The sequence below is a fragment of the Lagopus leucura genome, unplaced genomic scaffold (genome assembly GCF_019238085.1).
Source record: "Lagopus leucura isolate 7727_CA_CO unplaced genomic scaffold, USGS_WTPT01 Super-Scaffold_73, whole genome shotgun sequence".
NCBI classification, from domain to species: domain Eukaryota; kingdom Metazoa; phylum Chordata; class Aves; order Galliformes; family Phasianidae; genus Lagopus; species Lagopus leucura.
In genome coordinates this window covers 29305944-29333544 of record NW_024962252.1, presented here as the reverse complement: position 1 = coordinate 29333544, position 27601 = coordinate 29305944, and positions in this window count along the sequence as shown.

Below are 27601 nucleotides of genomic sequence, written 5' to 3'. Positions count from 1 at the left end.
GCTTTTAAACATATTCCTCTTCTAATCAATCCCTCTTACTTTGGAAGGATTCTGTTGCAAGCCAGTTCTGAGCTTTTTTAATTCAGTTGTGCCATCAAAATTGGGTAAAAGAAATAAAAGGTAGATAAGTTTTTAAGATATAGTTTCTTAATCTGTAGATTGTTATATTACAAAGGAGGTACAAGAAGTTATGTTTGATTAGTCATAGCACTACTTTTCCTTTCTGTAAGTAATTACTAAAAGAACAGGAAAACTGTCTCTTTAAGTAAGGAGATATAAAATAAGAGGAAAAATAAACCATGTAGTGTCAGCACTTCACTCCGAATAGCATAGTTTGGAGTTTTCATGCCACTAAATTAACATATCCTTGGAATATGCCATAAATGATGAACTCCTTAAAAAGTGCTGCATCCAACAGTTCTGGAATGCTACAACGCACTATTTTATCCATACAGATAAAAAATATATATCATAAAAGTAGACTAAAAACAAAATCAGCAGTAGGTTAGATAAAAGTGACCATGATTTTCCTCTGTTTGCTCTACATACTCAGAATTAAGTCCAGGCCAGCAATATGTATTCTTGATGAATTGGAAAAGCCAATTTTACAAAGCTGAAAACAATTATGTGCTAAGTCATTTGAGAGAGAGAAATTAGACAGGAAATGTGGATAATAACTGGAAAGTGTTTAAAAACATTTTACTAGAGGATTAAAAAAGGAATGGAAGCTGGGCTGGCCTAAATATTGACTTGTATGAAAGTAAAAACAGATATGTAAGTCATAATTATTGTGCAAAAAAATACTGTTTACTAGAAGTTGTGTGTATTAGACAAAAGACTAGACAAAATAACTGCAGAAATAACACGGAGGATGGAATCAAGAAATAAATTTTTTTCAACTTATTCATCAATGACTTGGATGAAGGGACAGTACACTCAGCAAATTTGCTGATGATAGAAAATTGGGAAGAGCAGCTGACACATCAGAAGTCTGTGCTGTCATTCAGCAAGATCTGGACAGGCTGGAGAGCAGTGTGGAGAGGAACTTCATGAAGTTCAACAGAGGCAAGTGCAGGGTCCTGTTCTGGGAAAGGAATAACAAGTACACATCAGTACAGGTTAGAGGTTGACATGCTGGAAAACTGTGGAGAAGGACCTGTGAGTCCTAGTGGACAAGTTGAATATGAGCTAACAAAGAGCCTTTTTTGTCTAAGAAGGCCAATAATATTCTCAGAAGCGTTAGGAAGAGTGTTTTCATGAGGTCAAAGGAGGTGGTCCTTCCCCTCTATTTTGTCCTGGGGAAGCTTCATCTGGAGTAGCCCCTCCAGCTCCAGACTCCTCAGTACATGAGAGACCAGAGAGTTCATCAGGGGCTGCAAAGATGATTAGGAGCCTGGAAGACCATTCAGTTAACTACAGGAGCCTGGAGATTCTCTCTTATGAGGAAAGTCCTCCCCCTCTATTTTGTCCTGGTGAGGCTTCATCTAGAGTAGCATGTCCAGTTTTCGACTCCTCAGTATAAGAGAGACTAGAGAATCCATCAGAGATCTACAAAGATGATTAAGAGCCTGGAGATTCTCTCTTATGAGGAAAGGCTGCAAGAGCTGAGATTATTCATCTGGAGAAGACTGAGAGGGCATCTTCTCAATGTATACAAATATCTTAAGGGAGAGTGTCAAGAGCCAGACTCTTCAGTTTTGACCAGTGACAAATTGAAAGGCAATGAGCACAGGCTGAAACACAGGACATTCCATCTGAATATGAAGAAAATCATTATTGTGAGGAGAGCACTGCTACAGATTTCTCAGAGGGGCTGTGGAGTCTCCCTCTTTGGAGGCTATGAAAATCTACCTGGATGTAATCCTATGTAAGATGCTCTAAGTGACTCTGCTTGAGCAGTGGGGTTGGACTAGATGTTCTCCAGTGGTCTTTCCAACCTCAGCCATTCTTCTGTCTGTGTGCCTGTGAGTTAAAGATGACAGAAAAAAGTTTTAGTTTTGATCACAAGTGTAGTCGTAGCAAGAACAAAAGTTTGTATGTTCTCTAATTGAATCTGGTATCTGAAGAAAAATCGCATGAAATCAGTTCTATCATAAGAAGATAACTTCTTATGCATTGTTGTACATTCAAACAGTAAATCAGGAGAATGTTATATAACTAAGTCCACAGATCTGGATAATTTTCAACTGAGCTTTAAAAAAGTTGGCTGAAGAAATTCGAAAGCCATGAATGCTACTTTTTGTTAAGACTGAGAACACTGGAGTAATTCCAATGAGGGCAGAAAAGGGAAGAAAAGCCAGCATCACACTAATATATATATATATATTTAATTTTATGTGTAATCCAGGCAACTACAGTCCTTTCAGCCTGAGTTGAAAGGATAAAATAATTTAAAAGTTAATGGAAGATTATTTTAGCAAGGAACTAGAGGTATGTCATGCAATATCAAGAAAAATGGCTTAAGTGAAACTGGAATTTCCTACGAGCACCCCTAAAAGAACCCAGGTGTTCTGTTCTTAGGAGGTTAAGAAAAGGAAATGTAGCCAGACAGCCAACTACTGTCCTTCTGAGTCTCCAGACTGGCTAAGGGCAAACCTAACAAAACAACACTGCCAACAGAAGGATTGCTTTTTCAAAAGTGACAAAACAGATGTGAATAATTCTCCATGCAGAATAAAACACTTTCAAAAGTGGATCAGCATTTTTTAAGCTCCCTAAAGTTGGCAGAGTGTCTTTTTGTAACCCTGGCTCTTAATTTTGAATGTCCTTTATCCACTCTGATATTCGAGCAAGGTTTGCCTGGCACTAAAGCCTGGGTAGAAGCTTTAGTGAGCCTGGTACTCAGTTCACTGAGAAATTTTCAGCACAGACAGGTTCTCTGGATTAATACAACTCTGAAAGTGTGAACTAACCAGGTAGCCCATCTAATAATTGAGACAACTTGCTAACAGGTTAGGGTTAACTATGTGTAACAATGGCATTGATTTATGACTGTCAGGTTCATAGTTTATTTAGATTGTTCAATTTAGTAATTTTCTCCAGCTTTCAATTGAACATTTTGGATCAGGTGTTCAATGGATTGATCAATATTAAGTACAATAAATCTCTGTACCACTCCATAAACAAAGTTGATTTTTATAGCTTTGGTGTGATTTAAACCTTTAACACTTTAAACCATCCTGTAGCACTCTTGTCATGTAACTATGTGCTTCTCTTTGCTTCACTTAATTTACATCAGGTTGTGTCTTAAGAATATACAGGGCAATGAAATCCACTGTGTGCTTAGACAGCCTTGATCCTGCAAATGTGCATGCATGCTACTGCATGTGGGTATATAACTCCTTTGATCCCAGTGTGGCTGCTCACATATATAATAATGTTAAGGTGAATAAGCTGTAAGGGAAGGACTAACATTTGAGTGTTGAGTTTTGTGGTTCATGAGAGCTTTCTAAAGATGCAGAGGCCATAGGGAAGGTCAGGTCACATTTGCTTGAATGTGACTTATTTGATTTTTCCCCACATCAAATTCCCTCCTTCCCCCCCAAAAACAGGCTCATATCTTCACCTGGGATGGGAGGTTGAATCTTGGCAGGGGGGTGAAGCATGGATACAACACTGAGGGCTTCTCACAGTTTTTAAGAAACGCTGAATGGCAAGCTTTTGCTCTTCATTACAGTGTTTCAGTGAAACTACTGGACAAGTCATCTCCCATTTGCTTGATCGGATCAACTAGTTCTTTACAAATTATCAAAGATGATGCATGAAACTTTCTGGAGAAGGAAAACCTCAAGTCATGTTTGGAATACAGATGGTATAGCAGGCAAAAAATAAGTCTTCTGTTTTGAAACTAGGGTTTTGTTCATACAAGAGCTGAAAAGGAAGGGGATACTCTCCCTTTCTTTCCTCAGTATAGTATCATTGACCTCCTGTTCACACACACCCATCACACTGTTCTTGAGTAGGTGCTGCCGGTTTTGGCTGACCTTTACTGGAGATTTCTCTAGAATGGAGAGAAGCCATCTGACTAAATACCTCTCTGGCATGTGAAAAACTCGTAGGGATAACCGATGCAGTCAACACATGGAAGAATTTACTGTCTTACCCTGAGGTAAAAAGCAGATCCTCCTTAAGCACTTAAATAACTACAAATGCTTTCAACTCAGGGCTGGTATAAAATAATAATAAAAATAACCAGTCTTTCTTTCTTCAAAAACAGAAGACGGGAAAGGAAAGAGTAACTCTCTGGGCCATCACCACATTCCTTCTTTCATCTCACATACTAAAAAGGCATAGAAAATGCAAAGCAGTTGCAAATGTCTTAAAGAGCAAGTTAAATGATTACCGCAGGCTGAGATCTTTTAATATCTACTGAGCTGAGTGTCACAGACTACACACATTTATGCATTTAACACAGCTTTAAATAGTATGCATAAATGCATGTTGCTGAACTGTGACGGGAAAATCAGGCAAGTATTTTTACTTATAAAAATATCCTACTTCTGTTTTGTTGTTCCATTGCGAAACAATGCCACATTAAGAATCCCAGGACGCAGGCCATGAACACCTTCCTATTGCATCTGTCCCTGTGGATCAGCCTCTCCAAGTGGAACTCAAGTTTTTTTCTGGCTTCAGAGCTGCATTTTGAAGATGTGGCTTTCTTATTTTCTTATGCCATCAAAACCTGTGAAAAGGGAATGAATCATGTTTCGATTTCTGCAAGAAGCTGGAGATTATTTCCTGTTATATTATAAGGAGAAATGCTCATTTTCATATATAATGCAGTTCTCTGAATCTGTAGACAAAAAAACAGGCTACAGAAACCGGTATAATTTTTAACCAACTGACAAAAAAAAAAAAAAAAAGAAAAAAGAAACTTCTCTTATTAAGCTAATCTCATAAAATAATAGCTTGTTCTGAGAAGTTGACATTAGCAGCAGAGCTGTGTGTGTCTAGAATGAGTATTTACCTGAAATACTCTTCAGTAAAAGGAAAGAATAATTAAAATATGTTAATAGCTGTTTCTAGAACAGCTCTTCTAAGTCATCTTTATATTGCCATCTTCTTTCACAGATTCACTGTGAATCTTGAAGGAAAGAAGCCAGACAATCAAGAAACAGGTTAGCATTATGAAGAAAGATTTTTTTTGCTAATGACTTGAAAATCCATACAATTGAGATGGAAAGCCCGGGTCAGGTCCAGTGCGGCCCTTCAGACACTGTCAAACTACATTGCTGAGTCACTCCTATGTTGAACTGCAAGTCAAGGGGGATCTTCTTACAGTGACACTGACACTGACATTCTCATTACTCTGTCAGAAAAGGAGACATCAGCTGAAGACAGCATAGCTATTGCATCATTCCAGGTGTCCCCAACTTGACTGGAGCAAGACAGGATACTTCTAGAGCTACACTTATAAAGGTGATGCTTTTGTGTAGGTTTTTGCACAGCAGGATCCTCTTCAAATCTTAGAGATCAAAGACACCACTATTCTGATGATGATTGTGTATATGTTGCTTTTTGCCCTGAAAAAGCTTGCTAGATTGTCACTAAAAGGCAGAGGAGTACCAGATGGAAAAAAAGATAAAGAAATTTCCACCTTTATTTGTTTTAATACCCCTCCTACAGACAGTTCTCTGTAGGCTCCCCAGTCATAGTTCTGCTAACAAGCACATAGATAAAGGTGATGTATAATTAGTGTCACTGGCATTTTAGTTAAATTTTAGCTGAAAATAGTCATACCAAAAAAGGATTTAGCTGAAAACTAAATCATACCTATTTTTTCATTGTTCACAGTACTGCAGTATTTGAATTGAACTTATAAAATCAAAGCTGTTACAAAAAACGTTAGACTTTTTTTTTTAAACATTGATTTACAGGCACACACAGATGAAAATTCTTTATAATCAGTTTGCCACATATTGAAATCCCGTTCTCTATCAAAATTAGAATAAATGATGACATACTTTTTAAAAAATTTACGCACTGGGTCCTTAAAAATATTTTGTAGTTTGTACAAAACAGCTTCATATTCTCAAGTTCGTGTGATTGTTCACAAAGTTCTTGAAGTTCATTTTATATTGTTCAGTCGTGTCCCTTAAATAAAAATCGTTAATGAAGTGTTAGGCAAGTGTACATCCAAATGACGATTCTGATACAGTGCTATTTTAGAAACTCTTCATTATTAAGGCACCATTGATAAAAAGTAACTGTCCTGCAATATCTCAAATCTGTTGATGTCTGTTATAAATTTCCCCTTTTTGCACTGGAACAAAAGATGCAGCGTTGCACTTAAGGAACTGAATTCCGTAGCAGAGCAACATGATTTGCCAATTCACTTGATCCATAAAACATAATCTACACACATGGATCATACTACAGGCATTTCAAAAGTGGATGATAAAATATAGTCTAGTGAATAAGGAACATGGATTCAGCCATATTCAGATGAACCTTTCTAAACATGTACCAAATCTCAACAACTGTACTAAATGGTCTCAGCTAGATAGAAAATGGCACATATTTAGGCAATACCAACTCTGCTGAAGTTTAGTTTCACAGAAAGGTTTAGTCTTACAGAAAGATCTCTGCTGTAGTGGGAAAAAAAAAAAAAAAAGATAAAAAGAAAAAAAAAAGATTGTGAAATGGAATGAAACATTAGCATTTAGACACAGCCAAAGCAGCCTGGGATGAGAATCCAGTTTAAGTTAATGGCAGCTTCATACAAAATACACTGGAAAATGAAGTCTCACTTGTAGTTACTCACTAGTATGATGAAAGATCAGTGAAATTCACTTTATAATAAGATTTTCTGGGAAAAAAAAAAAAAAAGAATATTCTCAATGAGAAGAACAGCTAAGGAAAGAAAAAAACAGGACAATTGCAGTGACAAAAGTCAATAGCAACTCAGAATTAAAATTAAGAAATATAAAAATACGAACTATTGCTTTATGACCAGCACTGAAATGATTTATGGGAAGAACATATTATTAAGAAAACTTTAGCTTCTGGTAAACCGTCCTGGATCACCTGCAGAGCATTTACAATACACAAAAGCTGTGAACCTGCTGAACTCAGGTCAGTTATTTATTAAGAGGGGGACTGTTTTGAGAACTGTGAGGCAGATAAATTGATTTGGGATCATAATATCTTGATCCTTATTTCCCACCCATCTTGCCCTTCGCAATGAAACTGTTATCTTTTCACAAAGAATTCAGAGAGCTTTAGAATGGCAATGAACATCAAGCTGACGTATCTCTCAGTGGCTGAGTTTCCAAATGTGGACAGGCAACTTATATGCACACGCACTAATCAAGTCTCCCTCTTTCCACAGGAGGCTGCTTAGTAAAATATATGGTAGTAGGATTCATGCAGTGTTACTTAGGGAATAGGGAACAGATGGAGAAGATTGAATTCCCAGGGCCTGTGGCTGCTAGGGGATTTCCCCACGCCACTTAGGTCTTTGAAATAAGGCAAGAAAGTTTTCTAAACCACAGAAGACAAAATTTTACTCCCTAGTAACTTTTCCATTTATTTAAAAGACTCTTCCAGCAGAGAAAATACTTCTCTGCAGCAGATATAATAACTGCCCCAGATCTGTGGAGTGATCCCATGGTGTACACTGCGGTTGTCCTGCCAGTTCCCTTGTTAGCTAAACCACAAAATGATGGGATGCTAGCCATGAGAGAGCATATTGTTGTGCTGTTTGGCACTTACGTGTGGAGAATATTAACTGGTATCTTTATTGATTAATTGCATCTTTTAATGACAGGAGGGAAAGGGTTAGGATATGGATTCCTGCTGAATGGGACAGGTTAGTGAAACACGGGACTTATAAATCACCCAGTCTGCAGGGGCTTCAGCAGCTGAATGACTGTACAGAGATGTAGCACAGCCAAAGTTAATTGCACTGTTGTTAGTCATGTAAACAGCAACAGATAGAGGATGCTTCTTTAGAGAAAACGAATGTACTTTGTCTGTGGTAAATGCTGTTATTATAGATAGATGTTGACCACTAGATTGAAGTATCTCATTTGATGAACCCTAGAAGGACATGGCAAAATAACTTAGAGGTTATCAGCATGAACACAGAGAAGAGTGGCTGTCATGAAGCTGAGGGGGTGATGCCTATGGAAACAGCAGTCCATTCTGACTAGCTTTCTACCATGCAGGGTTGTTGTGTGTTTCACTGTGAATGGCTGCAAATCCAAACAATGAGGGTTTTACCAGTGGAGAGCTGAGCAGAAGCCAACAGGTATTTTATGTTTAGAATCATGGATCCTACTTTCCTTCTCTCCTCTGTCTTTTAATTTCCAGTGGATCACTAGGAGAACAAGCAAAGATAATGTTTAACTTATGATTTAAGTCACAGCAGAAGAAAAGGTGACTAAAGTAGTGTAGGGAGCATTTTGACTTAGAGAGCAGTTAGATGCTCTTTTGTTGACTCAGCTTAAAAGAGTCAGAAATGTTTGTATTTATTTTAGGAAAACACCAAAGCATCCTCCCAGTTCTGACCATAACTTCTGGGTATGACAGTGATTACTGCAATAACAGTTCTTTTTTGATCCAGCTGAGCCAATAACGCTAAATTTACTTCTTGAAGTAGCACTTCAGTTTCCATGAACTTCCTGCTTTATGCAGGCCAGGCATAGAGTAGAATGCAATTTCATCTCTGAATCTGAAATCTGCAGTTTAAATTACAAGATTTAGTTTTTCTCAGGTTTCAAGTCCAAGAACAGATCTGAAAGGCTGTGGGATTTAATTGCATTATAAATATCTCTGCAGGAGAAGAAGCGTGTCCAATATTAAAATTGAATCTCTAGTCTGCCTCTTCACCAGCACCATCTCACTCTGTCTGCTTGTCTTTCGGATAATGGCCTGCTTTGCTGGAGATGGGTGGATACTGGCTGTGTCACACCAAAGGTATGAGAGTCAGAGCCCCTTCCTGAGGAAGTAAATCCAGGCAGTCCCTTCAGTATCAGCCAGCAAAATCTCACTGTGCACTCTGAGATTTTCTCAGATCCAGACAGGACTGTTGCCAAGCAGAAAACCGGGCTTCATCACCTTCCTGGCATGTTCCTTGGCTAGCACACGTGGTGGTTTACAATAAAACCAGTGCAAATCCCAGTTTGTGGTATGTCATTCTCCTGTTGCAGATGGGAATAGAGGCATATTCCAGGGATTCTGAGGTCCTGCACATATGCTCTTCATCCTGTGCTGTGACTGCCTCTCTCCCTCCCAGGACCAAGTAGCAGAGGTCAGGGAATGAAAGGTGGTTCACTTTGAGTGAATACAGGCAAACATAGACAGGCAAACATTTTGTGAAAGGAGACATACAGCATTTAACCTCATGGTTTTCTCCATTCAGAGAGAATATTTATAGTATATTTCCTCCTCCAGCACAGCCTGGCATGCAGCATCTGCAGGGGCTGCCCAGTAGGATGAGAGAGGAGGAGTGCAGGAATTAAGAAGATGACAAGAGGTGGGAGCCATTCAGTTTTTATTACATGCTAGCTTGCTGCAGAGGAAAATTAAGGTGCACCAAAAGGCAGCCCAGGAAAACAGAGGAGTATCAGTTATCTCTTCTTTGTGCATATGAGGAGGGAGAGACAAGACAAACTATGCTATTCTTAGGTCCAGTTTCTTCCTTGTGTACTTCCTGGAGCAATGCAGTTATGTGCTTGCCTAATAGTTCAGTCTAGCTCCAGCTAAGCAGTCATTAGCTTTCTTGGGAAATTCTCTATCAGTAAGATACAAAGAGTGGGTAAAATTATTCAGACATTAGTACCAAGGAATGGAGAGATGCATAAAGAGAGGTAAAAGATATATACACACACACATATACATATACATGCAGGGGTATGCATGCACGCATACATAAAGCTTCATAAAAATTCATAGATGTTGTGTCAGTTTCTGTAGGGGGTAGAATAGGGGAAAAAAAAAAAGGTGGGGAATATATGAATTTAATAAACGCAGACATAATTGCCATGAGTAAATGTTAATGCATAGGAATGAACTTTTTTTACTTTATACATATTAATAGGCTCTCTCTTTCAGAAAGAATGACATCAGACATTGATAAATTTGACAGAAGTGAAAGGAAAAAATGGTTGTACTATTAGGAACACTCCTGCGGTGGTGTTGAACGGTGCCTTTGATACATCAGCCTTCAGTCTCCAAGCACATTCGTATTAACTCACGTGTACACCCAGAATTCAAATGAGCTGCCTCTTTAGATGCTGACTTTTAGCAGCAGTCCCACCAGACATGCTGGAATCAAACTCACTGTTTCAGAGTGTGGTATAGTATAATTTTCTCAGTACAGTTTGTGCCAACTGACTCTCTCAGAAGATTAGAGAAAGAGGCAGTGTGTAGCAGATCATTAAAGAGCCACACAAGGCTGAAGCTTGAAAAAAATGTTCAATGAACAACCTGCTCCAAGTGCAGATATTCTCGTACACTATGAGATCGGTGCAAGGCTGTATATTTAATATTGCTGGAAACAGGATAGCAAATTGCCTGAAATGAATTGACTTAAAGGGAAACAAGAGCTAATCATTGATGTCTGAATACCTCAGTGATGTTTGAAAGCTGGAGCATCACCACAACACAGATGCTCTTTATAACCCTTCAAGAAACCACTGTGAAAACAATGCTGCACACCTGCAATGTGTGTGTATTCGGAAACATCATGCCACTGTTGAAATTATCCATTATGAATCTTCCAATACAACCAGCACACCCAGAAGCATCACATGATTTTGGATTCACAGCAAGTCTGGAAATAAATAAAAGGATGAAGTCATGCATCTTATCCTTATCAGCCTCTCACTTTTGAAAAGTAGACATGGGGAAGCAGGGCTTTTAAGATGCAAGTTAATGCTACTGACTTTCTGAGCAGATTCAAACAAAGTAAACAAAAAGCCACGAGAGAGAATGATCTGGAAAGCAAAAAAGAAGGAAGCAATGGAAAATGAATGTATTCAGAGAAGAAATGGAGATGGATAAATATGTGTGAGTTAACAAGCATGAATAAAGGAAATGAAGAAAATAAAAAATTATAGATAGAATTAAAGGTGATAAGAAATTGTTAAATAATTTGGGGCCATAGAGGAATATGTGCTGGATACTTAGTCCATTAGAAAAAAATCTTTTGAGATCTCATTTTATAGAGAACTGAGACATTCAATAAGATTTCTACAATAATGTCTTCTTTCAACTGACAATACTAAAAGTAAAATTCTTTAACAAATTAAATCAAATTTTCAATAATCTTCTTCCACTCCTTTTGTCCACCACCTTGCAATCACTCTCACTGTAGTCATACAGCAATAGAAATGGATATTCACCTTCCCTTGCATCACAGAAAGAAAACGTAATGTTTTTCTAATTAGCTTTTTATTTGGTTTCCTACCAAAAGTTAAAAATATTTGTGAATGATTTTCTTTTTAGAAATGTCAAAATTTCCTTTTAGTAAGCAAGCATAGGTAACCATCCATATTTTTATTTTTTTTTTTTCAGATGCCAATCACAAAACTGCTGGCAATTTAATTTTCATGTGTAAGAAACATTAGGTCTTACGTGCAAAAGCAAGCATTTCAGTACACTAAAGACAAACAATTTTTACCAAATTTACTGTGTATTTTAATCTCTCAATGCCTACTATCACAGCAGGCCTTGTAGTTAAAGACAATTAAAAGATAACACTCTTGTTAACTGTGGGTGTATTGCATCTATCCTCAGACTACCTAGAATAACTAAAACAAGCTGGCAGAAGGTTTGAGCAGACTATTTGCTCCTGCTAGCTGAAAGAAGCAACACCACCTTATCTTAACATAAGCGAAATAAAGAAAGGGTTCTCCTGTTTCAGAGCAGAGGCCACAAATAATAGAGTAGCCACTGTACTGATCACTCTTTTCTTCTTCATAATCACATAGCCCAATTTTCCTCCTCACATAGTTTGAAGCATCCCATTCTCAAGATGGGATCTGAGTTCTCTCTTATCCCATGTTTTCAGCATCATTCATGTCAGTGTTTTAAACAAGCAGCTCTGTTTAAAAAGCAAACTGCTTCTGACTGATGACAGAGACACTCAGGCACTTCACTGCTGGATATACTCAAAAATCACATATAAACAAAAGAATAATACTATTGCAAGACCGCTGCTTCTACAAAGCAATGTTCTTGCTGTTAAGGACGGAGGTGTTACGTCGAACTGGCAGTAACCACTTACTCTGAGATGGTAAAAATCTGCAACAACAAATGTGCCCAAGCATTCTAATTATTCATGAACGTTTATTTTCTTCTTCCCATAGACACTCATTCTTTGTATGTTTTCAGTGGCAAAGAGCCAAGAAATTAATTTTATCTTAAATAATTCATTGCTAATCAGCTCTAATCTATTTGGGAAAGCACCTATAGCTCAAACAGAAATGTTCATACTGGTTTGGGTTCACTGTCAGTAATCACCCATCTCTGAATGTAAACTAGAGTCTTGCTACTCAAGATAAGCTCCTCCATGGGACTCACCTGAGGGTTCCCTCCCTGCAATTGCATGGTTTTGCACAAATAACCAGCACATACATGTACATTTTGAGATCTGGACATTTCAAAGACTGGAAAATGAACTTTGGTGCTACTTGAGCTGTTCTCACTATTCATATCTGCCAGAACAGCAATTACTTACAACTTCAAAGCTCATAGTGGGCCTGTTTTGGGCCTGCTGTGACCTACTTAACTGAAAACAAATTGTGAAATCTTTATAAGAGAGGCACACACTATGCCAAGTTTGCTTCCAAATTTATGGTGCTTGAATTTCCATTGGGCAGATATTCCTCATCCCAAAGTTTTATACAAGCAATGATTGGAAGAAGATTCATATACTATAAAGATTATTTCTCTGGAAAATCATAGAATCATAGTGTACCCCAAGTTGGAAAGGACCCACAAGGATAATTGTATCCAACTTGCAGCTCCATACAAGCACCACTCAAAATTCAAACTCCATGTATGAGAGCAGTGTCCAGGTGCCCCTTGAACTCCATCAATTTGGGGCTGTAACACTGTCCTGGGCAGCCTGTTACATGCCCACTGTCTCTGGTGAAGAACCATTTCCAAACTCTCAGCTGCCCCTCCCCTGACAGAGCTCCATGTGGTTCCCTCAGGTCCTGTTGCAGTCACCAGAGAGCAGAGCTCAGTGCTGCCCTTCCACTCCAATTGTGAAGAGATGCAGGTTGCCATGGGCCACCCCCCTCAGTTCCTCTGCTCTGAGCTGAGCAAACCAAAGGACCTCAGCTGCTCATCATGTCTTGCACACCACCTTCTTAGTCCATATTGCAGGACTAAAGTGCAGGCAAATAGTTCTAAACTTGGTGAAAATGAACAATGCATGCTTTCCAGACCCTAGGAAGGTCATTTGAGAATGAATATTGATTTTACTTCATGCAGAATAAGGTTTACGTTATTGCTGCAAAATTCCTCCTCTACAATTTTCCTGTAGGCTTTCAGCCATATGTTTCTGTGTAATACAGCAAATTAAATTCCTTTGCAAGGCTGTGCTCAGCTCTCTCCTGAGCAGACTCATTTCGGCAAGCAGATCCAAGGCACGTGTGGGCTGCAGGCACTCTTTTGTCCTGTTCCTTATCCGAGGGCTTCATTTGGAGTCTTCTGGAGGTTGCTGAGGCATGTCTTAGCTCAGCATGATAGATCAGTAGGGCACTTATTCAAATGAGCTTTTATTCCAGTCTCGTCTGGAATGGCCAAGTGTCAGTATTTTCCCCCTTTTATACTTTAGCCGTTAAAAATAAGACAGCATGACCCTCAAGAAACCTGTCTGTAAAAGAAAGGTCTGCATTAAAGCCAAGTAGGAAAAACTATTTTCCTGACAAACAATTATTATTTGGAAATGCATCTCTCTCTCAGGGAACCAGCTTTGTGCCAGAAAACAATCCCATACAAACAGCAGCATTAGGAGCATTTTAGGGTTGAAATTTAAGCACTAAAAAGACAGAGTGCACCTCAGGAAAAGCTAGATTAGCTACCTTATCTCTGCCTGCAAGCATACATGCAATATTACAGCCCTTAATTAAACAGACCTGTTTTGTCTCCGACAGAATATATCAGATGGTCTTCTAGATTTTGCGTGTTTAGCATATATTAACAATTTGTCTCTTCTCTCTACGTCCATCATTTAATTAGCATAAAAGCCTGCTAGCCCTCTGTTCATTTGCTCTTCTTTATAGTATCCTCTTATCTCAAAGGTACTTATTTTAATAATTTCGTCAGTACAGATGCACGATGCATTCTGCAAGACATTTTTCCCTTTAGAGACAGATGTACTCCTTAGTAACAATTCATTATTTATTACCTCACAAGCTGTTGTATTTTTTTTTCAGACAAATAAACTCACACTTCCATTACCAGTATCTTTTAATGATACTGTTTCAGATTGCTATATCATTAGAGTGTAATAAAAGTTTCTTCACACTCTTCTATTATTTTCAGAGATCTGAAGGCTCTGTTCTTCATTTTCCAAGCAGCTGCCCTCAAAACACATCTCAGGAAAATCTGTGTACCATTTATCCAATAAGACATTTTAAAATAAAAAGAAAAATATTTCTCTTACATCAAAATGTCTCTCTAATGAGCAAAACATCCTGCAGAGGTTTTCACTAGTTAGCTGAGAGCATATCCTAGAACACAGCAAGAGAAAGAAACCTGGATGCCAAATGATAAAGGGGGTAGGGAATTTTCAGAAAGGATTTTAGAGCACAGCACAAATAAGTGTCATATGCAGACTTTCAAAGTCATTGTACTGGGCAAACTTGAAATCTCTTTCAAGACAATAATGTTAAGACTGAGAAGAAATGGTATTTGAAGAAAGTGTTAGAGGAATAATCTAGTGTCTAGTGTCTGGGCTCCCTGGGCTGTGCATCACCTATCCCACTCTCTTAAATGTGGATCTTCAAAGATTTCTAGGGAAAAAAAAAAAAAGAAAAAGGGGAAAAAAAGAAAAAAAAAAGAAAAAAAATGGGACTGAAAAGTAGAGGATATGTAGAGTGACTTTTCTCTGGAAGTTAGAGGTAGGGAAACCCAGGACTTAATGTAGCAAAGAACTTAAGTCTTTGAGGAGTTCCTGAAATCTGACCGTATTATATCAAGGCCTGTATCTTGTGAATTTTTCAATGACAAATCTTTCCAGTCCCATCCACCTTTGTTATTGGAGAGTATGTTCGAAGATTAGCCAAATGGAAGTGGGGTGTGATAATGATAAAAATGAAATCAAATAATGGCAAAGCAAAGTGTAACATCTTAGGTGTGAAGCAAGAATCAAAATATACCTGTATTCCTCTCTTTGCTATCATAACACAACCTATGAAATTCCACAAATTACAGCATGTCCCATAATCAAAAATAAAAGTCTAAACATTGGAAAGGATCACTTAGAATACTGCTGAATCTCAACTCTCCATTTTCTCTCTTTTTTTCCAAATATATTTCTATTTTTTTGTTTTCGTTGTTGAGTGAGGACATGATTTCAGTGATATTTTGAGAAGAATAAAATGCAGATTAAAAAATTAAGTTCTTTAAACACCTATTTGAGTTTGTATGCTTTATTAAATTAGGAATATTGAGTACTAAGCTCTCATTATACCAGAATTCATACTGAGAGAGAAGAGTTATCTTGAGGGAACCACAGGAGAAGGGGTTATTCATGCTTATTCAAATATTAAAAAGAGTAAAATATTAATTTTCTATAATTAATTATCTATTTTTTTCTACAAGAGGGACTAATGATTGACTCTATGGAACTAGAAACTGAGAATATATTATTATGCAACTGATTTTATTTTCTTGTTACTACTATCTTGTCCTCTATACCTTCTTCTCTAATTACTTATCCAGCATTGTATTTCAAAGAAGTGACTTGTCATTCTTTCTTATCGTTTCACAAAAGAATGAAGAGATTTAAGAGGAAAAATTGAGATACTGTGTTTCTTACTTATCAATATCAAAAATTCATCCTAATAAGGATTACTCCTACTCTGACTCCACAGCTCTTCCTGATTCCATGAAACTATACTCAAGTTGCATATATTTCTAAATTTGATCTCCATTAGTATTAAAATCCTTCTGAAGTTTCTAGAAAGATTTACATTTTTTATTGTCAGATAAATCCTTTATTATCTTTTTCTGAAAGTTAATTCTTCTTTTAAAAGCAATAAATACTTACTTTCAACAAAGCAAAAGCAATGAAATGAAAAGAAAGGTGGTGTGAGAATCCTTCTTTGTTTTTTGGCTCAAAGCTTGCTTCCTAAGGTATTCCTTGTGATAAGACTCTGAGTGATTTGTTGAGGAGGCAACTAATGGGTGCTAACCATGTGACAATCGATATCGCTTTGGGAACATTTGAAAGCCCCTTCCCCCAGAGCTGCTTGCTCTGTAGAAGAGCGGATGAGAGTGCTCAGGAGTGTTTACTGGCGGAAGATCTGGCCTGTGACTAAACAGCTCCAGCTAGTTGAGGGAAAATTGGGGAACTATACCATCGTGTTCTGTGAGAAACAGGATGCAGGTGGGCATCCCTGCTCCCTCTTATCTGCTGGCAAGGCCCGGAAAATGGGAACAAAGGAGTTTCTGCTGAGATCCCAGAGCCAGAAGCTGCCACTCAAAGGAGAGCTGACTCAACCACTTTGGATTTGAGCTGTCACTCCAAAGACAGCTGACTCGACCACTCTGAAAGCATTGAAAAGGGGCCATCATCGCCATGGTCGTTGTCGTCGTCGTTGTCAACAGAACAACAATGCCTGACGACCCACCACTACTGAGGATCAAAGACTGAACTACGAATCACTCTGGATCCATGGTGGTGACTATGTCCCTCTTGCTGCCTATAAAGACTTCTTGCTTCTTCTTTTCTATCTTTTTTATCGCCCTCCTTCCCTTCCCCCATTACCCTAATTCATAATAGTGTCCGTCCTCCCCTTCCCCATTTCCCTGATTAAGATTTGTAATAAACTGGTTGGATCAACATTTGAACCGTTGCTTCTTAATCTCACGCCAGGTATATAGATAATAAAAGAACCTCCTCTCCCTCCTATAAATTGGAGAGAGACAGGTGGCCCATGAAAAGAGAAATCTGAAGACTGAATTCACTACTAAATTTGTTGTACGCGTAAAAATTTTCAGAGTCAATATCAAATAGAAACAGGTAGTAAAATTACAAATTTCACATGCAGATTTAAGTTAGAAAAGATAATATATCTAGTATTAAATCTCTTCTGTACACCCATACTGGATGGATGAGTAGCAGAAGAGATGTGACATTGCTGTGGCTGCTTAAGACAGAATAGGAAGAGATAATTGGACAGCAAGATGGAACCAGAGAATAGACTCTCCAATAATGTTGGCAGTAATGGTAGAAATGGTAACTGAAACTTGGAATGTTTTGGATTTCGTTTTCCAGGAGCTGTAAAGTGTTGAAAGTTTATTTGCTTATTTGTTTGCTGGTTTTGTTTTTAATAGTAAATCCTTTGGAGTTTTAAATCTCACATTATGTTGCTCAAGAGATCAGATATTCTTCAAGAACATCATATCTGGCAGTACTTCTCATTACACCTGCTTCTGAAGAAGGGTGTGTGGGTTGAGGCTGCATAGAGAAAGACATTAGTAAGATAAGAGAGGGAGGAAAAAGAAGGAATAAGAGACTTTTCTCCTACGTAATGTGCAAACATACCATAAGGAAAGAGTGGAAATGGAATTTCAAGAGATCTAAAGAAATGTAACTTTTTAAATAATTGGTTTGTGTCGAACACAAATTTCACTGTTTTTAAATGTAGCTAAACTCCTATATCATCCAGATTACATATTGCAAAATAGTGCTGGTTTCATTCCTGATCCTCCCAAGCAGTGTACTCTAACTGTAAAAATGAAGTTTCATCTTTATTCTGTTTGGATATCTCTCTTTTTATCGCTGCTGTATCTTGTGAACTCCATCTCCATGCCATCTGTCAGTGAGATAGGCCTGGGAAATACAGAACCACTGGTACTTACGACGTTTGAAACTCCTGGATATATCACTAGAGAACATGCTATGGGGAACAACTTTGCAGTGGCAAGGAAATAAAATCAATTTTATAATAGGTCTCCTCAAATTCTAATTTCCATAGGGTCAGTCCTCAGTCTTTCCCTTAGAAAACCTCACCCCAGAGGGAAGTAAAGGGAAAAATTGGCCAAGGTCCCCCTTGGAGAACATTTGACTTCTCCCTCTGAGGTAAGGAAATTTGCTCCCTATGCTCCACAGAGCATCGGTGAGGGGATTAGTCTCCAACTCCATTAAATTTTTCCCAGAGCCACAGGGGACTGTGCAATCTCTAACTCTTCTCTAAATGATAGTTTGCTCAAAAGGCCTCCTGCTACACTTGAAATATAGGACAGGTGTTACAACATTAGCTTCAGACCCATGCAGAGAACCCAGAGACAAAACCGAGGGATAGTGCCACAGAGACCACAAATTTTCTTACTTCATAACCAGTACAGAAAGATTTTCTCTCAGATCAAGATAGTATGAAAATATATATATTTCTAACAGTAAGCATTAAAATTTCAGAGGAGTGCTGAAACCATCCTGTATTTCAAGATGGAAAACATACACTGAAAAAATTTGCGCTGCGCACAATAAAACACAAAAGTAATATGTATCTTTTTCTCATATAACATCTCACCAAGCTACTGTGCCTTTAGGAATGTTATCTACAAAAAAAAAGTCTTTATCCTGTCAGAAGGCTTGACTGCCACAGGAGCTTGCTGCATGTGATATCTTCTTGATATTTCCCTTTCAGAGTAAGCCCTTTTTCCTTGTTTCACCCTACTAAAGTGTGTGTGTTTGTACAGCTCAAATTAAGGGGTGGTAGCTGCTGTTGCTCTGTTTATAGATACATGGAGCAGATCACTCAACACAGTGACAACCTGAAAACTCAATTCTTCCAGAAACTGTTTTTCAGATCTGATGTTTACAATTTCTCCTCATTTACCACTTCCCAAAATTCAAGGTAATTGAATGTGCTCATCTGTCCTTATATGTGTGTAGCTATCTGGAATTCCATAGTGGCTACCAGAAATTCAAGCACAAACATTTCATTGTACTGGGTTTTGTGTTGAAGTTCGCAGTAAGAATTTTTTTCCTTCATATCTGCAAGGAAGGAAATGTTCCATATCAGTATCATTCATCAAAATAGTTATTTCACGCAGGTAAAATGGTGGGCCTGAATCTTATTACCATGGTAGCTCCTTTAAGCCTCTGTGGTGAAATAAAAGGGCATCAAAACATGTATGAATAATTGCCATGTTCTTTGAGGTCTGTCTGTTCTGCTCTTGCAAATGAAGCATCAGCAGAAATGATTATCAGGTCAGATATCTCTAAGGGTCAAATCCTAAGCAGATGTGGATTGGTATCACCCTACAAGAAAAAGAAAAATCATCACATATGCCACTTTCTGATATGGCTTTAGGAAGCATTTATCTTACCATGCTCACCTGAATTTATGAAGAATTTGCACATAAAAACTAAAAGGAATTCTGGAATCAGGTATAAGTTCCAATTTTACATGAACAGTTATATACAATAAAATGATAGCAAAAAAATCTAGGGCCAAGGAATCACCTAAGTAGTTTGTCTTAAAGAAAACATAAAAATATATACCACTGGAAAAGGATGATATCTTGAGATAATATCAAAGCTATCACATTCTGTTGCCTGTAAAAAAAATAATAATTCTATTTACAGTTAGAAAGATAAACTGGACAAAAAAAAAAAATGGATGGTAATCCACAATCTAAAATTTAATAGTTTGCATTCTCCAGTTAAATAAAATGAGCAACAGTACAATCTGTGAGGAAAGCTTTCCTATTGTTACTATTATATAAACATCTATCAGTATTCGTTATGATTATAAAATCACATTTCAGGTGCTCAAATCTCTCAGCTCTGGAAGAGATCTTCCAGGAGTTGAGACACCCCTCTATGGTACAAAACTGCAGCACAGCTTCTTGCAGTTTCCTGAGATACTGCACCTGCAATATATTCATTCTAATTGCTCCAGATTCACGCGTTCAGACGACGAAAGAAGCTGAATGGCAGTTTGCCTTTTCATGCAAAGGAAATATAATTGTTTTATAATATACTGTAAGTTTTAAACCTGCAAGTTAAGTATTCATTTAATTATTTAGAGAGAGGTTGCAATTCTATTTTCCTCTTGTAATAGATGTGGTCTGTCACTGAGCCATACTGAGAGAAGCATGAGGGAAGATCTCTGTCTTGGGAATTCTTCATTTCTTCACATCTCTCCCTTTCTCTTATTACAAATGCAATATTGTATATAAAGTCTCCCCTCATCCGCTTACCACACAGATATTTTTAGAAATGGATTATTTGAGCCAAATATGTTGCAGACTAAATGCAGAAAGAGGATGGAAAATAACGATTCCTGTGTTTCCTCCACAGGCAATTGAATTCCACACAACTATTACAAACCTTATAAATCATGTCTTTTCCTAGTTAGGAGATTTTATTTCAGATCCCATTAGCAGAATGGCAGAAAAAAAAATGATTCTGCAGTAAGATCAAAGGTATTCTGATTTTCTGATGAGAGAGCTACTTACCTCTGCAAAAAATGGGTCCAGTAAGATGCATCAGTAAAAGCTACCAAAAATCTTCCTTGGCTGAAAACACTGAAGCTTATGTGTTATAAAATTGAAGAAATAATTAGAACTCTTAGCTCTGGAGGTGTGTGCAATCACCTGATTAAATCAGCAATTGCAATTTGATTCATTAAATTTGTCTAAAGGAACTACATTAAAAAATCATCTAAAGTCATGAACCATGCCTAAAATTTTCAAAAGATATTAAGTAATTCAAGATTTCAACTTCATTTTTCACTTTCTAGATCATAATTAAGCTTCACATAATGAAGTAATGTGACGTCTCTCTCATAGTCTTAGTCCTCCCTTGTACAAGTTTTCCACAGGCGGACACCAAGGTGAGGAGTCAACAAAAGCTGCTAAGATCGAACTAGCATAAAGTAGATTTCAGCAGAAGTGAACAGTGCTTACGTGTGTCCAGGGAGGCATAGTCTCTGTACACTTACAGCCATTAAGCACCTTAACAGCATCAGTCACTTGAGTGATACAGATCCCTTTTAAAAGAATAGTAGTAGACCAGAGGTAAGAGCCTTGGACTTATTTCATCCCTGACAGCATAGGAGATGGGGTCAAATTGCTGTTTCTGACTGACACATATCTGGAGCCTGAGCCCAGCTCCCAGTTCCCTGTGGAGTGGGTAGATCCTCTTTGTAGAAATAATATGATATGCAGAGGACTGGAGCCAGAGAGACTGGCTTTAGTCATAGCTATAAGGAAATACATATAAGATGGGACTTTATGTTCATATCTGATTGATATTGCTGCTTCAGAGCACAGAACCTGTGTCTTCTACTTCTCGCTCCCAACTATCATACATTTTATGTTTTGACCATGCCAGTAAGATCAGACCCACTGGAAAGAGGGTCTCATTTTGAATCCTTCAAGGCTTTAGAGACAGGCCACAGCAGTCCTTGAGGTAGATCTTGATATTTTGGTGAAACTGAACTGCAAGATCTTAAGCATATGCAGAGGTTAGCATGCTAAACTAATAGTCAGGGGGTAAATGACAGCTGAGGAGTAATTATGCCAATGGTACCTGAATGCTGGGACAAGGTGATATGTACATTGTGCAGCGGATTATGGCAGAAAAGCTCCAAGCTGACTTTCAGAGTACATCCACAGAGTTCAGCACAGCACCATGCAGAGACACTCACATGGGTCTCAAAGAGAGTCTAGCCTTTTTGGTATGGCAGAACATGCATTATTAAATTCAATCCCTGTTTCTCAGCAGAGCTAATTAGTTCAGGTGCAGCTCGACACTGCTATAATTATTCTCCATCTGCTTCCAAAGCCAGCTAGTTTGGGTGCTGAGAGCTTGGAAATTTCTTTGCAGTACCCCCTCTTGGGGGGGAGCATGATACTATTATGTCTTTAGGCGTGAAGAGACGGATTGACGCTTTGGTCCCTTTGATGCTGTGAGCCTTTGCAGTCTGAATCCTGCTGAGTTAAATCCTCTCAAGGGACAGATTTTTAAAGACATTTAAATAGCTCAAGCCACAGGTATGATCCCAGTGTGATTTTTTTTGACGAATGCTTCGTAAGCAGTAAATGTTTTTTGGATGGTAAATGGCTCCATGCAGCAACAATGTAGTTAGCACCCTGCATCGGACACCCAACCAGGGTGGTCTGTGGCAGACAGCAGCCAACAGAGTCACTGCTCCTGCTGAAGCTTTGATGTGCTCAAGTTGGCTTTGCTGGCCTGCAATTCAGCATGCAAGTGCTGCGACTCATTTGGCTGCACACAAAAAGTCAAGTCTGTCTTTTTTCTCATAAAACAGATACTGAAGATGCAGATGAACATTAATTTACTATGCTGTGCTTGCTCCCTTTCAAAAGAAGCTTTGATCTGAACACTATCACAGTTGCAATGAGCGGAGTACCTTTCCTTTGTGTCAATTCGTATTGAATCAGGCCCAGAATCTGTGGCATGGAGCAATTAGTATGAAATAGATTAGGCAACAACTTCCTTTATTCAGTCGTACAAGTTATTTCAAGATGAACTGATTACCCACATTTGTTTTGTACAGGCAACTGAACCATCAATACTAGCAACACTCACATTAATCAGCACAGAATGATTTCCTTGCTCTCGAAGGTATTTTGCTTCATATCACTTTACAAAGGCTGTCAGGGACTGTCTGCAGCTCAGAATCACCTCCAGTCCAATACAGCCTTTTACAGCTTACAGCACATTTTTCCAAACACTGGGGTCATCCATATGCATTTGCCCTACAAGCTTTCCAGCAGCATTCTGAAATGGGAGCATTTTCATTGACCACGCAAACCCCATGGCGTGTTCTCATCCTGTCTGCTGTGTGTAACTGCACATCATTTCAGCAGCACATAATATGTATGTGCTTACAGAGGCAGCATATGTGAGAGTCCAAACATCTACCCTCTGTTTCCCCACCAGGCTGCAGCAGTCTGTACAGCAACAGTGGGTCTCTATATATAGCTTATGGGATGAAAGGGCTACAGTGCAATAGCCAAAGTTTATTACAGTACTCATAGAGACAGTGTGCTCTACCCTCATATGTTTTGTACGAGCAAAGGTCACACCTGCATGCAGCAGATTTGGTGTATCATGTCAGATGATAACCAAAATGTCTGCTAAGCCCAGTCTGAGTCCAGTTTGTGCCTCAGCTCACCAGCTGTCCCTGCTGTTACTCTCCTACTCTATCTGCACAGCCTCGCAGCCCCAGCTTGAATCTCCCAGGGAGCTCACACTTTGCTATGTATGCAGCACAAGCGGCAGCAGACTGCTGTGAGAAAAATCAGACTGAGAGGCAGTAATTAACAATTGAGAGGTGGTGAAGAGCAGGTATAAGTGAGCATTTTTTGTCCATTTCAGTGCAAGGTTAGCAGTTTAACTCAAAGCATCTCCTGCAGTGGTTTAGGCTGTTAGTGCCTGACTTTGTACTGAAAAGAAGAGGGAGGACTCACAGGCAGTCACAGCAGAGAGGCATTTTGAGAAGTTATCTCCACTCAGTTACCTGATCTAGGCTGAGAAGTATGCCTGAGTGACTCAAGGATGTGCACTGTACATTCGAGCAGGTAAGTTAAAACCACTGACAATTAAAAATAACCTCCCTGGGTTTGCTGTGGGATGGCAGAGGAAACATCACACAGTTACTGAAGCTGAGCTCAGAGGTAGCAACTACCAGCTGAAAGACGGGGCACTGACCTTGGGTTAATCTGGAGACAATAACACAGGGTCAGGGAGCTCTTATGCTGAAGCCCAGAGTTCAGCTATGGGATAAAAAAAGCTTTTTTAGACATGACCATAGCCCATTCAGGAAGCTGTGCTGAGTGTCACAGACTGTGGCTCCCATGAGTAACTGAAGGGCCAAAGGCATATACAGTTGGTAAAAAAGAAATTTTCCAGAACTCACCTTTTTAACTTTTCTTTGCCTTTTTCTCTTAGTACTTTTTTTTTTCTTTTTTTTTTATCATTTTGTAACCTCTTGTCTGTGGGAAGAAACAGATTGAAAATCCAGTGTTTGTTATAGCTCTAAATTTCAAATTTTCTTTTAATTCTTCTTCTCCGGTTCTCAATATATTACAGCTGACATTTTTAATATTAATTGTCATCTGTTTTGCTTCCTAGTTTATTTTTTTCTGGAAAACAAATGCTTTTCTGACCTACTCCAGTCTTGTTTTAATGCTTAGCCAAATATCTTCAGGCAATGAGGAAAAACAAACAGCTGAACATCTGCTGAAAAGGTTGCAAGGTTGAATAAGCTCTAATACCTTCTAATGAGCTTCTAGATATGTATTGTATAAGGGGCAATGAACAGATCCCTATCCTAAAGTCTTACTCATAAGAATATTCTGACCAGTCACTTAATTTAGTTATAGATAGGACTATGTTCACATGCAGAATATACTTTCAGCTACTTCTAAAATACATCATACAGTGGCATGTTTCTTTCTTCCAACAACCAAAGTTAACTGAGTTCAACACATGGATTAGTTTTATACATTGGTGCAATTCACATTAAGTACACAGCACTGGAACTAGTACCTGACCACAGCTGAAATTCTCCATCTTTTTGGTACACCACTTGGCTGCCACATAGATCCAAAGGAGCAAACTGAGAAGGCATGCTACCAAAGCCTTCTGGAGACGTAGCTCAGCACTCTTCATGTGACTGCTAAAAGGGCAGGATCAGAGGTGACTCAAGGAGAGATACAGGTGCAGAAAGATGCATCACTACCATTCTTCCACCCATTGGCCGAAGCAGCAGCACAGAAATTGCTGCAGAATAGCCCTTTCTCTTTGCCTTGAACTCTAATTTCTCTTCTTTGAGTTGCCCTTAGTTCAGACGCATGTATCTACCTGCCATTTTCAGTGCTTCTGTAAGTAAATACAACACCAGAAAAGTCAATAGAGTTTCATTCACTTGCAATAGAAGTAAATTTAGCCATAAATCGATAATGAAAAATGAAATGTTCCCTACATGCTTGTTCTCGTAGCTGTCCTTCATCTGAAGATTTCAATCCCACTTAGAGAATCAATGTATCAATAGAAGTAAACTATTTTCAATGCAAGTGAAAATGTGAGCAGGTTCATATTGTATGATTATTAATTTCCAAAGTTAGCCACAGTCTTTGAACTTTGTATATCTCCAAAGGAAACTGAAGAACTTGGATAATGATAAAAAATGTCATTAAAGCACTTCTCTCCATCCCTCTGCATGTGCAGAAGCATCTTGGCATATTTGTAGGGCACGAAAAGATATGCTGTTGACTGAAAGAGATGATGCTTCACTGCTTCTTACTTCTCAGATAGCCCTAAGCTCATTCTGCCACCTTGTGTGATCAACATATATTACAGCACAATTTTTAGGTGTTTATTTCCTATTCCATTCCATTATGTCTCAACTCTTACATAGTACTGCTCAAAGCCCAGAGTCTATTAAACTATGTGGGCACAGCAACTCATCTCTGGTATTTTAATATGGACTGACAAAATAAACTAAATTTAGCATTTCATTCATACTTTCCCTCCCAAAAAGCCACTTTGTTTTAATAATTAGAGCCGTAAAGAAATCTCACCAATTATATGAAAGAATGCTCATTTCTATTAGCTTAACTGTTATACTGTGATTCTCTTGAACGTATAACTTAGTTGAAATGATTTGCTAGATAAACCTGGGAATAATTTTTGCCTGTATTGTCCATTTAAACAATCTGTTGAAAAAAGCAGTTTTTCTAAATGTGAGCTGGGTAACCAGCCATTCTTTGCCTGTATCTGCTTTATAGAAATAGTTTCTTTATGCTTACTCTGACTGGAAAGCTGAGACTGCTACAAAATATTTAATGTAAAACTCCTGCAGAAAGGAAGTGCAAAGGAAGACTTTTGGGAAGTTTCTCCACAGTTTTCTCAATGATACTCATTTCTGCTGTGATGTTCAGTCATGGCTATATATATATACACAAAAATCAAAATCCTTTAACAAGACCCCTGGTGAAATCCTGTTGGATAAAAATGCTTAGTGTTTTGATTAGTTGAGTGAACTGGACAATGTTGTTCTGGAAACAGGATAAGCACTCCTGAAGTTCATTTACTAAAATCTTCAGAAGCTTTAGGTCAGACTATCATCAGAGGCTCAGCAAGGGATTCATATATCCAGAAATGAGTGCTGGTACAATGCAAAAATCAATAACACTACATGAAGTTGTTACCTCTGAATGTCATGTCCATTCGGTGTACCAGCAAATGCCCCCACACCCCGTAGGTACTCAAAACACATAAATGAGACACCAGCTGTGTGCAGAAAGACTCCCAATATTGAGGCGCATCTCACTCTGTTCACAGAGAGGAGCTCAGAACATGCAGCCTTTAAATGCCTGTAAGCTTGTGTGCAGTGATCTGCTGGTAAGTGAAGGTGACAGAATGTAGGATGCAGAGAAAACAATTATCGAAAGCTCCTTCTAAATCCCACAGATGCAGATGCTGACATCTATTACTGCTTTATGTTCTACAGATACGGAACATTTCTTATCTAAGAAGTGAACTATGGCTCAGCCTTAATCAACCAAAACTGTAGTGCCCATAAGATCTATGGTAAAAACACAATACACACAAAGAAAAACTGGTTCCTGTATCCTAGTTTTAGTATCTTTCACACAGGGAAATAATTAAAACTAAAAACTCATGCTTGCTCTTCATCTTCATGGAACAAAACTCATCTTACACTGTCTCATCATCGCATTCAATTGTGGTTGAATCAGAAAACTGTTTATGTTAACAATACATCATTTGACTCAACATACACTCTGCAAATAATCAAGCCACAGGGCTGATATCCCCAGCCCTTCCGTGAGAAGAAATACTTGTAGCAGAAAGATTCACACTGATTTTAAGTAGAACCAGGCAGAATGTATCTACTAGATACAAATTTAAAAAAAAAGCAGTTTGCGGATCTGAGAATGTGTTGATAAACTTGAAATGTGGTAAATAATTCCATCAATCTCTCCCCCAGAAGATTAATAATAATATTAATTTTGAAAAATCTCTTTTCTTTCCTGACTTATTCTATACAAAACTCTAGCCTTTCTCTTAGAAGTTTGTCTGTATTAAAAAAATAAATAAAAAAATAAAAAAACTTTAAAACCAAAACTGAAATATTTGCCTCTATGTTTCATGTTGACCCAGAGAGAAAAAAAAAATTATATTAAAGTATTTTTTCCAATCACCTTCTGATTGAAAAAGAAAACCTTCAAAACACTATACACACAGTTCTAATTTCAAAGGACTTGGGCTCAAGTTGCAAAAGCACAAAGCAGACCTAAAGTGTGCATAATTATCCTGGCATAACAACGCAAATGGCAAAGGGACATGGAAAGTTTGAATCCCTCTACAGGCTCTTGCAGAGCCTTTGGCAAGTCATTTCATTTCTTT